The sequence below is a fragment of the Physeter macrocephalus genome, chromosome 9 (assembly GCF_002837175.3).
Source record: "Physeter macrocephalus isolate SW-GA chromosome 9, ASM283717v5, whole genome shotgun sequence".
Classification (NCBI taxonomy): domain Eukaryota; kingdom Metazoa; phylum Chordata; class Mammalia; order Artiodactyla; family Physeteridae; genus Physeter; species Physeter macrocephalus.
In genome coordinates this window covers 36,678,702-36,691,085 of record NC_041222.1, presented here as the reverse complement: position 1 = coordinate 36,691,085, position 12,384 = coordinate 36,678,702, and the positions used below count along the sequence as shown (strand labels likewise).

The 12,384-nt window shown below is 40.6% G+C and overlaps 1 long non-coding RNA gene across 1 annotated transcript in view; it reads left to right on the top strand.

Moving 5' to 3' along the window:
• Window positions 1–12,384, top strand: part of LOC114486927 (uncharacterized) — a 104,324-nt gene that overhangs the window by 34,044 nt on the left and 57,896 nt on the right. The window contains exon 2 of the long non-coding RNA XR_003681369.1: window positions 4,229–4,445. This is a non-coding gene — a long non-coding RNA (uncharacterized lncRNA). The remainder of the gene's footprint in view (window positions 1–4,228; window positions 4,446–12,384) is intronic.

The following is a 12,384-nucleotide window of genomic DNA, read 5'->3' as shown; positions in this document are numbered from 1 at the left end:
AGCACAGGCTCCGGACGCGCAGGCTCAGCGGCCATGGCTCACGGGCCCAGCCACTCCGCGGTATGTGGGATCTTCCCGGACCGGGGCACGAACCCGCGTCCCCTGCATCAGCAGGCGGACTCTCAACCACTGCGCCACCAGGGAGGCCCAGAGCTACATTTTTTAGTGTTTAGTTTTGATTTCCACAGTAGCACATTAACTGTCCCATGTTCTCAAATGAGAATGTTGAAATTCTCCAGGTCACTTCGGTACTGGCTGGAACCAGAGTCTTCATATCCTAAGGATCATAAGTTAAGTCTCTTCCCTAAAAGTTCTGCATTCATTGGCTCACAGTGACGCGACTGGAAGTGCTGGGACTGAGCATACCAAAGGGGCATGATTGTGAAAGTAATGAAAGACAATGCTCTCCTTTCTTTGCCCCTTGTCTCCCTTCATGAGGACCTCCTACCCACCACCTGTTATGTCCAGGGCTCACAGACTCCTTTCTGCTCCCTTTATTTATCAAGAAACTATCTGATATCAGTCTCATTCACTGAGTGCCTAGCAATAAATATTTCTTATTGAATGAATAAATGAATGAGTGAATCCTTTACTTTCCAGTTTGTGGAGACTAATTCGAAAGAAAGATTAAAGAGGATGAAATGGGTCATACAGTATGAATAGATATTTCTGGCAATAAAAGAAAGAAAATAAATCACACTTGGGTCTTCCAACCCCAGTCCTTTCTTCATAGGGTAAGTGGGAAGAAATATGGCTAAGAAGAGCTGATACCTGTTTCAGGAGCAGAAGGAAAATGAGAGGTGACAGGAGAGGGATAGAACCTTCTGGTAGAAATCAAATTATTCCAATACTTACCCATGTGTTCTGGCCTGATGTCATTATTGAGGGCAAAGGACTATTCAGAAGGGAAATTACTATGGCATTATGATGTGTTCTACAGCAGGAAGGAAAGAAGTCAAAGTGCTTAGTGGAAGTTAAAGAGATATGTTTGCAATATATACAGGAGTAGCTGTACAGGCCCCTAAACTTTGTGGGAGAAAGACTGGGTTTGGCAAACCTGTTGCAATTCCTGACAGCTCTGCAGTGCAGGTAACGAAGCACGGAGCTACATTTCCTTGAGGTGGAAGCTTGGCCTCCTGGTTCCTAGGTGAGCTACTCTGGGCTTAAAATTGCCCTTTCTCTCTGTCTTTAACCTCCTGGTGGTCCCTTGTGTGGTAGGTGGGAGAGAAGAATGGGGAATCATCAAGGGGAATGAGGTCACCCCCTGTGTGGGAAAGAAGAACTTAGGATTCCTCCATGCATGCTATGCTGAGTCAAGGAATGAGATTCCTTCATACTTCCTTTTGGAGTAATCATCAAAATACTGTCTGTCTTGTGGGTCACCATTTCTTTATTGGGAGATGTCAGAGTTAAATAATGTGTTGCCTTTACTGGGGGAGTTTGAATTTTATGACATTGCTTTCATTAGGCAGTGAGAAAGTTTGATCCTTGTTAATGGGAATTCTGTCATTATTATTCAGCTGCAGAAAAATTAAGGTGTTTTACCAAAGCCTTCTTAGCCCTCTCCAAACAAAATGAGGAGGAAAGCTTCCTATTCTGCCTGTGCAAAGAGTGGCTGCTGGGAACAGAAGTGCCAAGTTCAACCTAAAAGGGGTCTAGACCCCTTACACTGTGATTCTGCATCTCTTACCTTACAAGAAAGAGAAAAACAGCAGACCTGACATCCAGGAACTGGTCTGATGCTCACAGCCAGTCCTCAGTGTTGTTAGAAGCTGGCCTGGTGCTCACAGCTAGACATGATATTCTCCTCTTGGACATAAACAGTCTCACAGAACATGACCATCAGGCAAGAGGACTCTCAGCCCGTGATACAATGAGAAAACTCGAGCCCACTTCATAATTTTGTTGAGCACAGAGAAAAATAAAATCACCGTGTAATCCACAAAGTACCAAACATCCCCTTTCTTGGCTAATATGAAGGACTGCTACTTCTTTACCAATTACAGCTCACTCTAGTCTGCCTTATTTATAGGTACAATTTATTGAGATAACCTATTATAGAATCGTTGCCTCTTTCAGACAGCCTTCAATCCAGAGAGAGCCCCTACTTCCTTAGACCCTGCCTCAAAATACCATAAGTCCTTTCTAACACTCTCTTATTGAGATACCCACAGTTCCTTGTGGTGGGTGTTCTCCTTTGCTAATAAACCCCCAACTTGTTCATCCACGGATGTGTACCTGGTAGCCTTTGGCTGGAGTGAATTGACACCTCACTGTTCCTGAAGTGTGATAACCTTGCCTTCTGTTGGACACTTCAGGACTTTGGTCATTGCTTTTCACACACCTGCTGCTAATACCTGAATCAGAAGACTGACATAGGCTATAGATACATGAAAGTTAGGACTCTGATTTGCAAATGAAAGAAAACCTAACCCAAAAACTCAGTAAGAAAAAAAAAGGTGAGGAGAGTCATTGTCTCATTTAATGAAAAATTCCAGGGACACATCTGGCTTCGAGAAAGTCTGTATTAAAGGACATCCTGCCATTTGCAACATGGATGGACTTTGAGGACATTAGGCTAAGTGAGATAAGTCAGACAAAGAATGACAAGTACTATATAATATCACTTATATGTGGAATCTGAAAAAGCCAAAGTTGTAAAAACAGAGAGTAAAATGGTGGTTACCAGGGGATGGGAGGGGGGATAGGAGAGGTATTGTTTAAGGGTACAAATTGCAACTAGTAATAAATAAGTCCTAGAGATCTAATGTGCAGTATAGTAAATATAGACCACAATATTATATTATAATCATCAAACTTTCCAAGATACTAGATCATAATTATTCCAACCACTAAAAAGAAATGATAATTATGTGATGTGATGGAGGTGGTAATTATCACTACGATGGCAATCGTACTACAATATATAAATGTATCAACATGTTGTATATCTTAAATTTTTACAACATTGTATGTCAAATATATTTCAAGAAAAAGGAAAGTCAGTGCAGGAGATTGAAGCAACATAATCAAAAATTGTTTCTCTCCATCTCTCATACTTTTTTCTACTATATTGGAAACGTTCATCTTCTTTGTTGGTTCTCATAAGCCTGTCACAATGCATCAGGAAAGTGCACTGTTCAAATTGCCTAGCCTGGGTCATATGGTCCACCTCTGTAACTAGAAATGATCCCACCCGGGCCAAATGGAGCAAGAGCTTGAGATATGGGAACTGTCAGGCTGAAGTTCATTGCACATTATGAATCTTACTGGGGGCAGGGATTTGAGAGGCAGCGACTGAAAGCTGGAGCAAAGAGAGTTTGTGGAAGCACAGGTTTTAGAAGCTGTATAGATGAAAGGAAAACCCTAGTCCTGCCCATGCTTGCTGGTATAGCACTACTCTAAGTAGCATTTTAGGGCTGGATGGACGTTGATGGGGGAAATATCAAAAAAAGAGTTCAGGGGATATGTGGAAGCTAAGAGCAAGATTTTAATGTTTAAAGTAGAGTTGATCCTTGAACAATATGGAGTTAGGGGCATCCACCCTCCACTCAGTCGAAAGAGTCCACGTTTAACTTATCATCATTGGCCCTTTCTATTGGTGGTTCTTCTGTATCTGTGGATTCAACCAACCTTAGATTGTGTAGTGCGATAGTATTTACTATTGAAAAAAATCCACGTATAAGTGGCCCCGTGCAGTTCAAACCTGTGTTGTTCAGGGGTCAAGTGTATAATTATGTGGGTCCAGTGTTTTCCATTAAGAAGTGAATACACACACAATAAAACAGGCTCCACGGAAGCAAGAAGTGACCTAGTTTTCCTCTGCCTGGACAGCTCCCCCTGTCACTCTTCACTGCTTTCCTAGTCTTCCTCAGGTCCCAGCTAAAGAACATATCCTCTGGGCAAGTCTTTCCCAATCCTTTAAAGGTCAGATTCCATCTGCTATAAATTTCATAGTATAATTTCCCTAAAATTTGCATATCATTTATCACAGTTTTAATCTTAAATTTATTTATGTAATTGCTTGCTTACTATTTGATTTCTCTATTAGACAGCAGGGTCCAGGAGGGCAAGGTTTTTGCACCTAGTGTCTTATTTGGCACATATGAGGTATGCATTGGATATTTACTGATAAATTTATAAGCAAACACCCCAACAGGTGCTTTTAAAAGTATTTAAAAGCCTACTACACTCTTCTAATACAGACTGTGTTATTGTCTTCTTAAAGGTAATAAAGGGTGAACAGATTTTCAGCCACATCAGATGAGAGATCTGAAGTCTACATTATGACCTGAGGACAGAACAATGCCTTTCAGCCTTATAATCTTGAGGATTGTTACCAAATGACCGCTTGGAGTTTCTGTTCTTGGCAACACCATGATGCTACAGGAGACCGGAGTCCGAAGGTTGCCTGTTTTATTTCAGGTCAGCTGAGCAAGAACCAAGTGAGTATCATTGACCTAACAACATACAATGGCTTCTCACACGCCCTAAAGGTTTTTTGGGTTTGTTTGTAGTCTCTATTCCTAGTGACATGGTTCTTGGTAACAAGTAAACTAAGACATTTGTCTATGACAGTGATTTTCAAACCATCACTGGGGAAGTAGCAGTTTTTGAATTTACAACCTGTTGAGGAATACCTTTTTAAGGTACAATAAAAGTAAATTATTAGTAAACAGAAATACACGCCTAAGTTTTTATAGGTGAAACAAACAAAATTACTATGTCAAGTTGCTAAAAAAAGTTTCTAAACACTCTCAGTTGTGTACTTTTCTTGTTTCTCGTGGCAACCTTACTTAGTCTACAACTGATATCTTACTATTTGCAATGTCAGAAAAGTCTCAAGACACCAGTTCAGTTCACACGTAATATGTGTGAAACCCCCAGCAAGTTGTTGTCTCTCTCACCAAATGAGTCTGTGAAGGTAGGAAAGTCAATATCAGCAGATAAGCTTTCTTTTCATACAGTGCAATTTGAGAAGGTAACAGGATTGTTATGGGGCTCCACATGACTGTTTAACATTTTTTTCTATCAAATATTAAATATTAAAAATTCAGTGGAAAACACAGAAGGTACCTAAAAAGGAGTATGAAATGAGTGAAGCATTTTATATTTGGCCAATGTTTTAAAACTCATTATCCACTTTAAAAAATAAAATGCATATTTCTTTAAAATCTGGGGCTTCCATTTCTATTACCCTAGAATTCCAATATAAAGAAAGAGGTGGACTAAAGCACTATAACATATTGCCCTCTTACAACAAATTTCAGATCATAAAAATGGTAAATGTGGTGCTGTTAAAATGATTTTGTTAACTTGTGACCAGTATGACAAGACACTTCATTTCAAGTCATTGGTTTTCTAGACAAAATATACCACTGGGATAAAATCACATTTCCTTTGACAATCTGTAGGAGAAGGAAGGATCTGTGGGAGAACTACATTATCATAATTGTGAGATTAAAAAGACATACACAAATAGCATCCAAGTTATCCAACACTGGGAGACTGTAAAATTTGATTATTGCAAAGGTGGATTGGCATAATAATTAAAAATAAGACTGACATTTGACGCATATTTTAGATTTCATGGCAAACTTCGTCATTCTAAATATAGTTTCAGATAATTATGACACATTTGGTGCTAAGCTATTTTAGTATTCAAAACACTTCCATCTTGGAATGGTTGCGGCAAATCAGGGTGTTTGATCAAGGCTGCAGAGAAAATAGAGTGGATTTAATATTCCAGGTCTCCTCATATTCTGCTTTTAGCTTTTATTTTCTGTGCAGGTTAAGTTGATAGAGCTTTTGCAAGGTGATGGTATTCTGAGTGCAAATGGGATTTGACATTTTGAGTGTAAATAGGAATGGTTTGTCTTCCTGCAATGTAAGTCACTTTTCACCAGCAGTTAAAATAAAGTGAAACCCACAGAAATGTAGGGTTATTCATTTTCTTGTAAACCATCCTGAACTTCATTTTCTTCATTTGTAAAATCAAGCTGTTAGACAAGATAATCTCCACAGTCCCTTCCAGCGCTAATATTTCAAGGATTGAGTTGTCAAACATTCGAGTTTAAGTCCTGGCTTTGTCTCTTTACTCCCTGTGTGATCAGGGAGAGGTTGCTTAAACTCTGTAAATCTCAGTTTGCTTGGCTCTCAGATGGGGTTAAATAATTAATTCAGCACATATTTATTGAGTTTCTCTTTTGTGCAAGGCAGTGAGGACACTGGTGTGGATGTGGCGGAAATGGTCCCTGCTCTTGTAGAGTTTACATTCATCCATTAATTAATTAATTAATTAATTCAAAAAGTATTATTGAGTGCCTACCATTTATCAGGCAATGTGGTAGGTGCTGGGGATACATCAGAAAATATTCGTAGAGTGGAGGCAGGTGGCCAAAAAGCCTCAGCAAACAGCAATAGGTACTATGATGGAAACAAACATGAAAATGAGAGGACAAGGCAGGAGCTATGTCCTTTATAAGGAGGTCAGAGAAGGCTTCTTTATAAAAGTGACATTTATGCTGAATCTTAAAGGATAAAAAGAAACTTTGTAGAGTGGAATAGAAGAACCTAAGTGCATCTGAGTAACAAAAAGAAGATCAATGTAGCTAGTAGTAGTAGGCTGAGATGACCATTGGAGAAATATTCAAAGGCCAGACATGCAAAGGCCTTAAGAGTTTGCTTATTCTGAGTTCAATTATAAGCTACTGATAGTAATGATAGTCATATGACTTTGTGATAGTAGTGGCAAGATATGAACAGTCACTTGACCTAATTTATATTTAACATCTTTCTGGCTGTTTGGTGGAGCATGGACTGAGGGGCAGCAGTGAAGGAGGCATGTTGCAGTAGTTCAGGCAAGAGATCATGGCAGATGACCTCCAGGAGAGGCAGGGGAAGTGGGGAGATGCAACCTACTGCAGAAACAATTTAAGGCAGAACAATCAGATTTGCTCATGAATTTCATGTGGGAATTTAAGAAAATGGCAAAATTAAGGCTGTCCCCTAGTGTTGGGGACATAGGTTTAGGGAGGAGAATCAGGAGTTCCATTTTGGACATGCTGTATTGAGATGATGCTAAAGAGACAGAGTAGAGCTGTCAAGTCATCAATAAGATATGTGAGTCTAAAGCTCGTAGAAGAGGACTGGGATGGAGAAAAGTAAATATGGGCATCATGAGGAAAGGCCACAAGAATAGATGAGATCACTAGAGAGCGGAGAGACAAAAATGGTTTAGTTCTGAGCTCTAAGGAACTCGCCTATTTGGAAATCATAAGAACAGGTCCCATAGGAAAAACTATCAAAAACAGTCAAAGAGGGAAGAGGGTATAAAGACATTGTGCTGTTAGAAGCTACCAAAGAAGAACAGTTCAAGAATGAGGGGGCTCAGAAGTGTTGAAAATTGCCAAAGAATAATGGAGATGAGAGAAAAACATCCACAGGAACAGGCAACGTGATGTTTGCTGGTCAGTTTAAAAAGAGAAGATTGAGTGACATATTGGAGGAGGAATCCATTCTGCGGTGGATTAAGTTGTGCTATAGGGGATAAGGGAGTGGAGATAACACTTCTGAAAAATTGGGCCTAGAAGAGAGCAAAAAATAGGTAGCAACTTGAGACAGATAAGACTCCAGGAGGTTTTATTTTCTTTTTAAAGATGGAGGTGTTGTATAGAATTGATATGCTGATAGTAAATAGCCAGTGGAGTAGGAGTGTGGGTGGCAGAGTCGAGGTGCAGAAGTTGCTATTATAAAACATAAAAGAGGGAACTGAGAGAAAGGAAGGTCCTTGAGAAGTTGAGGAAGGTTAGAGTCTGGAGCACAAACAGAGGGCTTAGCACAGGGTGTGGCATGTAGTGACTGGCCAGTAAAGATAGGTATTCATGATGGCGATGGCTCTAAGGAGCTTTTCCTCGTCTCTGTGTTGGCCTAGCCTGGGAAGAGGCTGCAGTTGGAGAGAAGAGTCCTGGGAGTGTAGAACAGTGGTGGAGTCACCAGTTTTTCAGGTCTAGTTATCAGTGGCTTACTAATGTAAAACGGCAAATTTAGCGGAAAACGTTTTTGACAATAGAGGTTTAATCACAGGGCAAGCCTGGACAGGGCAAAGAGGTTTGTAGGAACATTAGAAAAGAGTTCTCTTCCCTTGCCTCCTTCCCACACTCTGCCACTCAAAACCATTTCCTCTCTCGAGTACAAAGTGGTACAACCTCATGGAGAAAAATTTGGCAATACCTAACACAACTTCTCATGCATTTGCCTTTTTATTTATTTATTTTTTAACTTTTATTGGAGTATAGTTGCTTTACAATGTTGTGTTAGTTTCTACTGTACAGCAAAGTGAATGAGCTATACGTATACATATATCCTCTCTTTTTTGGATTTCCTTCCCATTTAGGTCACCGCAGAGCATTGAGTAGAGTTCCCTGTGCTATACAGTAGGTTCTCATTAGTTATCTATTTTATGCATAGTATCAATAGTGTATATAAGTCAATCCCAATCTCCCAATCATCCCCCCCCCCCGCCTTCCCCCTTGGTTTCCATATGTTTGTTCTCTACGTCTGTGTCTCTATTTCTGCTTTGCAAATAAGATCATCTGTACCATTTTTTTTTTTTGCCTTTTTACAAAGCACTTCTCTGCTGGGAATTTTACCCAGAAGATACACTCCGCAAACATGAAAAACAAAAATGAAAACACATGCAGAAGTTTCATCACTGTGGTATTATTTGTATAAACAAAATATTGGAAACAACATAAATGTTCATTCTTAAGAGACTAATTGAATAAACTATGGTAGTTTCACACAACGTAGTACCATGCAGTTGTACAGTTGTGAAAAATAATGAAGTGATAGTGATTTCCAGGATATATTGATAAGTGAAATATAAATTTTATATGTATATATATATGTATAATATTTTGGTAAGCGATTACACCAGAAGGATAAACAGAAACAAATGAAAATGATTATGGGAGGTGAGTAGGCATACAGGGATGGAAATGGGATAAAAGTGGGAACTCTTTGAAAATAACTTTGTATTTAGTTTTGACTTTTTAATTATGTAAATGTTTAAAATTTTCTAAATAAAAAGCAAGATAGATTAGATAGATAGATAGATAGACAGACAGACAGATAGATATCAAGTATTTCCAATTCCAATATTTTTCAATTCTGATTGTGGATTCTTTTTATTATAAATCCTTTCCTTTATTCCTATAGCCAGTGCCTCAGCTCTGTCCTTAATTTTCTCAGCTTAAAAATACTGGGTCAGTATTATCCTGCATTGTCCTGACCCCATGAGCAATTTGATTATGTCCAAATTGCAGGCTGTCATTTACTGCCATATTTCACCGTAAGTTAGTAGCATCACTGTCTTAAAACACACTCTTAAGTAGCTCTTAATACTGTCTTAAGTGACACTTGACCTCCTGGGCCCAAAGCCAAACAGTGACATGGTCCTTCTGCGTCTGGTTTTTGGGGCAACCTGTAAAAGTGACCCTTGGAAAGGTTTCCAGCTATTAGAAGGACATGTAATTCTCCTGTCTCTTTCTCCTGAGCAGTGGAAACAGTTGGTCAGTGTGATAGCCTCCTCACTCATTCCAGAAGTAATTGTATCAGTTTGACATTGTAGCCTGGGGGATAGGGGCTATGAGAGAGTAATAGGATTTAAACTCCAATTCTTTTCAGCTGCTGGCTAAGATTAGTGAATAGAGATAAATAGAACCCTTTCGCTATTTTTATAAATAACAGCTTTGATATGGGTTTAGATTTGAAACATCTGAAATTTCTCCAGAGATGACATATAAAAACTAGCAGTGGAGGGCTTCCCTGGTGGCGCAGTGGTTGAGAGTCCGCCTGCCGATGCAGGGCATACGGGTTCGTGCCCCGGTCCGGGAGGATCCCACATGCGAGCCTGCGCGTCCGGAGCCTGTGCTCCGCAACGGGAGAGGCCACAACAGTGAGAGGCCCGCATACCGCAAAAAAAAAAAACAAAAAACAAAAGCTACCAGTGGAAATGTACAGAAAACCTACCTTTGGTTAAGGAATCTGGCTCAGTTTCTCTCCCAGACGGCATTTGGGGAAATGATCTCCATAAGGTTTTATTATTACTGATCACTCTATACTCCTTCTTGGGCATTTGTCAACAAATTGCTCCAATAAAAGCACTTGTAATAAATCCCGTGTGCCCTGTGGATTCATTGCCTTGTAGGTACAATCCTTCATGGAGATATTGCTGTTTGGTTGTTCAATGACTTTGTAATTTAAACTGTAACTGGTAGAAGGAAGAAAACAATCTCATGTTCTCAAAGTAATGATTTAAAGCTACTGTGCTGAAGACGTGAGAGTTTCATGGCTCTGTCGTTTCTGTCTTGTTTCTGTGTTCATTAGAGTGTGCTCAAACTGAGGAGGGGATAGTTAAGTCTGAGAACTATCTCAAATCAAGCAAATGTGTTTACTCACGTTGGAGAAGAAAAGAGAGGGGACACATGCTTAACGTATTCAAATATTAGAAGGGAATATCATTAAGGAGAAACAGGCTGATTGTGTTTCCAACAAGGCTGAACTGTAAGCATTGGTAGGAAGGTACAAGGGGGCAGTTTTGAATTTAATAGAAAAATGAATTTTCTAACACTATCCAGCAGTGGAATAGATTGCCCAGCACTAAAAATATCCAGGTAGAGGCTAAATAACTCTGTCAAGTTTATAATTTGTTAATCTCCAACATCTCCTGTCAATTTTAAGAGCCAATTCATTCATTAATTCATTCCTCATTCATTCAGGTATTAATTATTATTGAGGAATTGTCATGGATACCAAGTGACTGCCTAAACATTGTAGGAACAATGATAAGTGACAACAGACGTGGCACCTAATATCACAATCTGGTAGAGAGAGAGAAGGGACAATGACCAACTAATCACACAATGAGTGCATGATGTTAAACTGCGATGAGTATGTTGAAGGGAAGGAATGTGGTCCTGTTAGAGCATAGGGCAAAGGAAACTTCCTGAACATGGTGGTGGTAGGGTGGGGTTGTGAAGAAAGGCTTTCCTGCTGATGTCATGCCCAAGTAGAAAGTTGAGAGATGAGTAAATCTGGTGTGGTGGGAAGAGTAAGGGAGGAGGAGACTTCCAAGGAGAATGAAGAGCATTTGGAAAGTCCTCTGGAAGGAGGGATTGTGGCATGTTTTTTCCCAAACTTTCCTGCTAGTAAGAATGACCTGGGGATTAGGAACTAAGATGGTGGAGTAGAAGGACATGCTCTCCCTCCTCTTGCAAGAACACCAGAATCACAGCTAGCTGCTGGACAGTCATCAATAGGAAGACACTGGAACACCCCAAAAAAGATACCCCACATCCAAAGACAAAGAAGCCACAATGAGAGGGTAAGAGGGGCACAATCACAATAAAATCAAATCCCATAACTGCTGGGTGGGTGACTCACAGACTGGAGAACACTTATACCACAGAAGTCCACCCACTGGAGTGAAGGTTCTGAGCCCCACGTCAGGCTTCCCAACTTGGGGGTCCGGCAACGGGAGGAGGAATTCCTAGAGAATCAGACTTTGAAGGCTAGTGGGATTTGACTGCAGGACTTCAACAGGACTGGGGGAAACAGAGACTCCAGTCTTGGAGGACACACACAAAGTAGTGTGCACATCGGGACCCATTGGAAGGAGCAGTGACCCCAGGGGAGACTGAACCAGACCTACCTGCTAGTGTTGGAGGGTCTCCTGCAGAGGCGGGGGGTGGCTGTGGCTCACCGTGGGGACAAGAACACTGGCAGCAGAAGCTCTGGGAAGTACTCCTTGGCGTGAGCCCTCCCAGAGTCTGCCATTAGCCCCACAAAAGAGGCCAAGTAGGCTCCAGTGTTGGGTTGCCTCAGGCCAAACAACCAACAGGAAGGAAACGCAGCCCCACCTATCAGCAGTCAAGCAGATTAAAGTTTTACTGAGCTCTGCCTACCAGAGCAACAGTCAGCTCTACACACCAGTCCCTCCCATCAGGAAACTTGCACAAGCCTCTTAGATAGCTTCATCAGCCAGAGGGCAGATAGCAGAAGCAAGAAGAACTACAATCCTGCAGCCTGTGGAACAAAAACCACATTCACAGAAAGACAGACAAGATGAAAAGGCAGAGGGCTATGTACCAGATGAAGGAACAAGATAAAACCCCAGAAAAACAACTAAATGAAGTGGAGATATGCAACCTTCCAGAAAAAGAATTCAGAATAATGATAGTGAGGGTGATCCAGGACCTCGGAAAAAGAATGGACGCAAAGATTGAGAAGATGCAAAAAATGTTTAACAAAGACCTAGAAGAATTAAAGAGCAAACAAACAGAGATGAACAGTACAATAACTGAAATGAAAACTACACTAGAA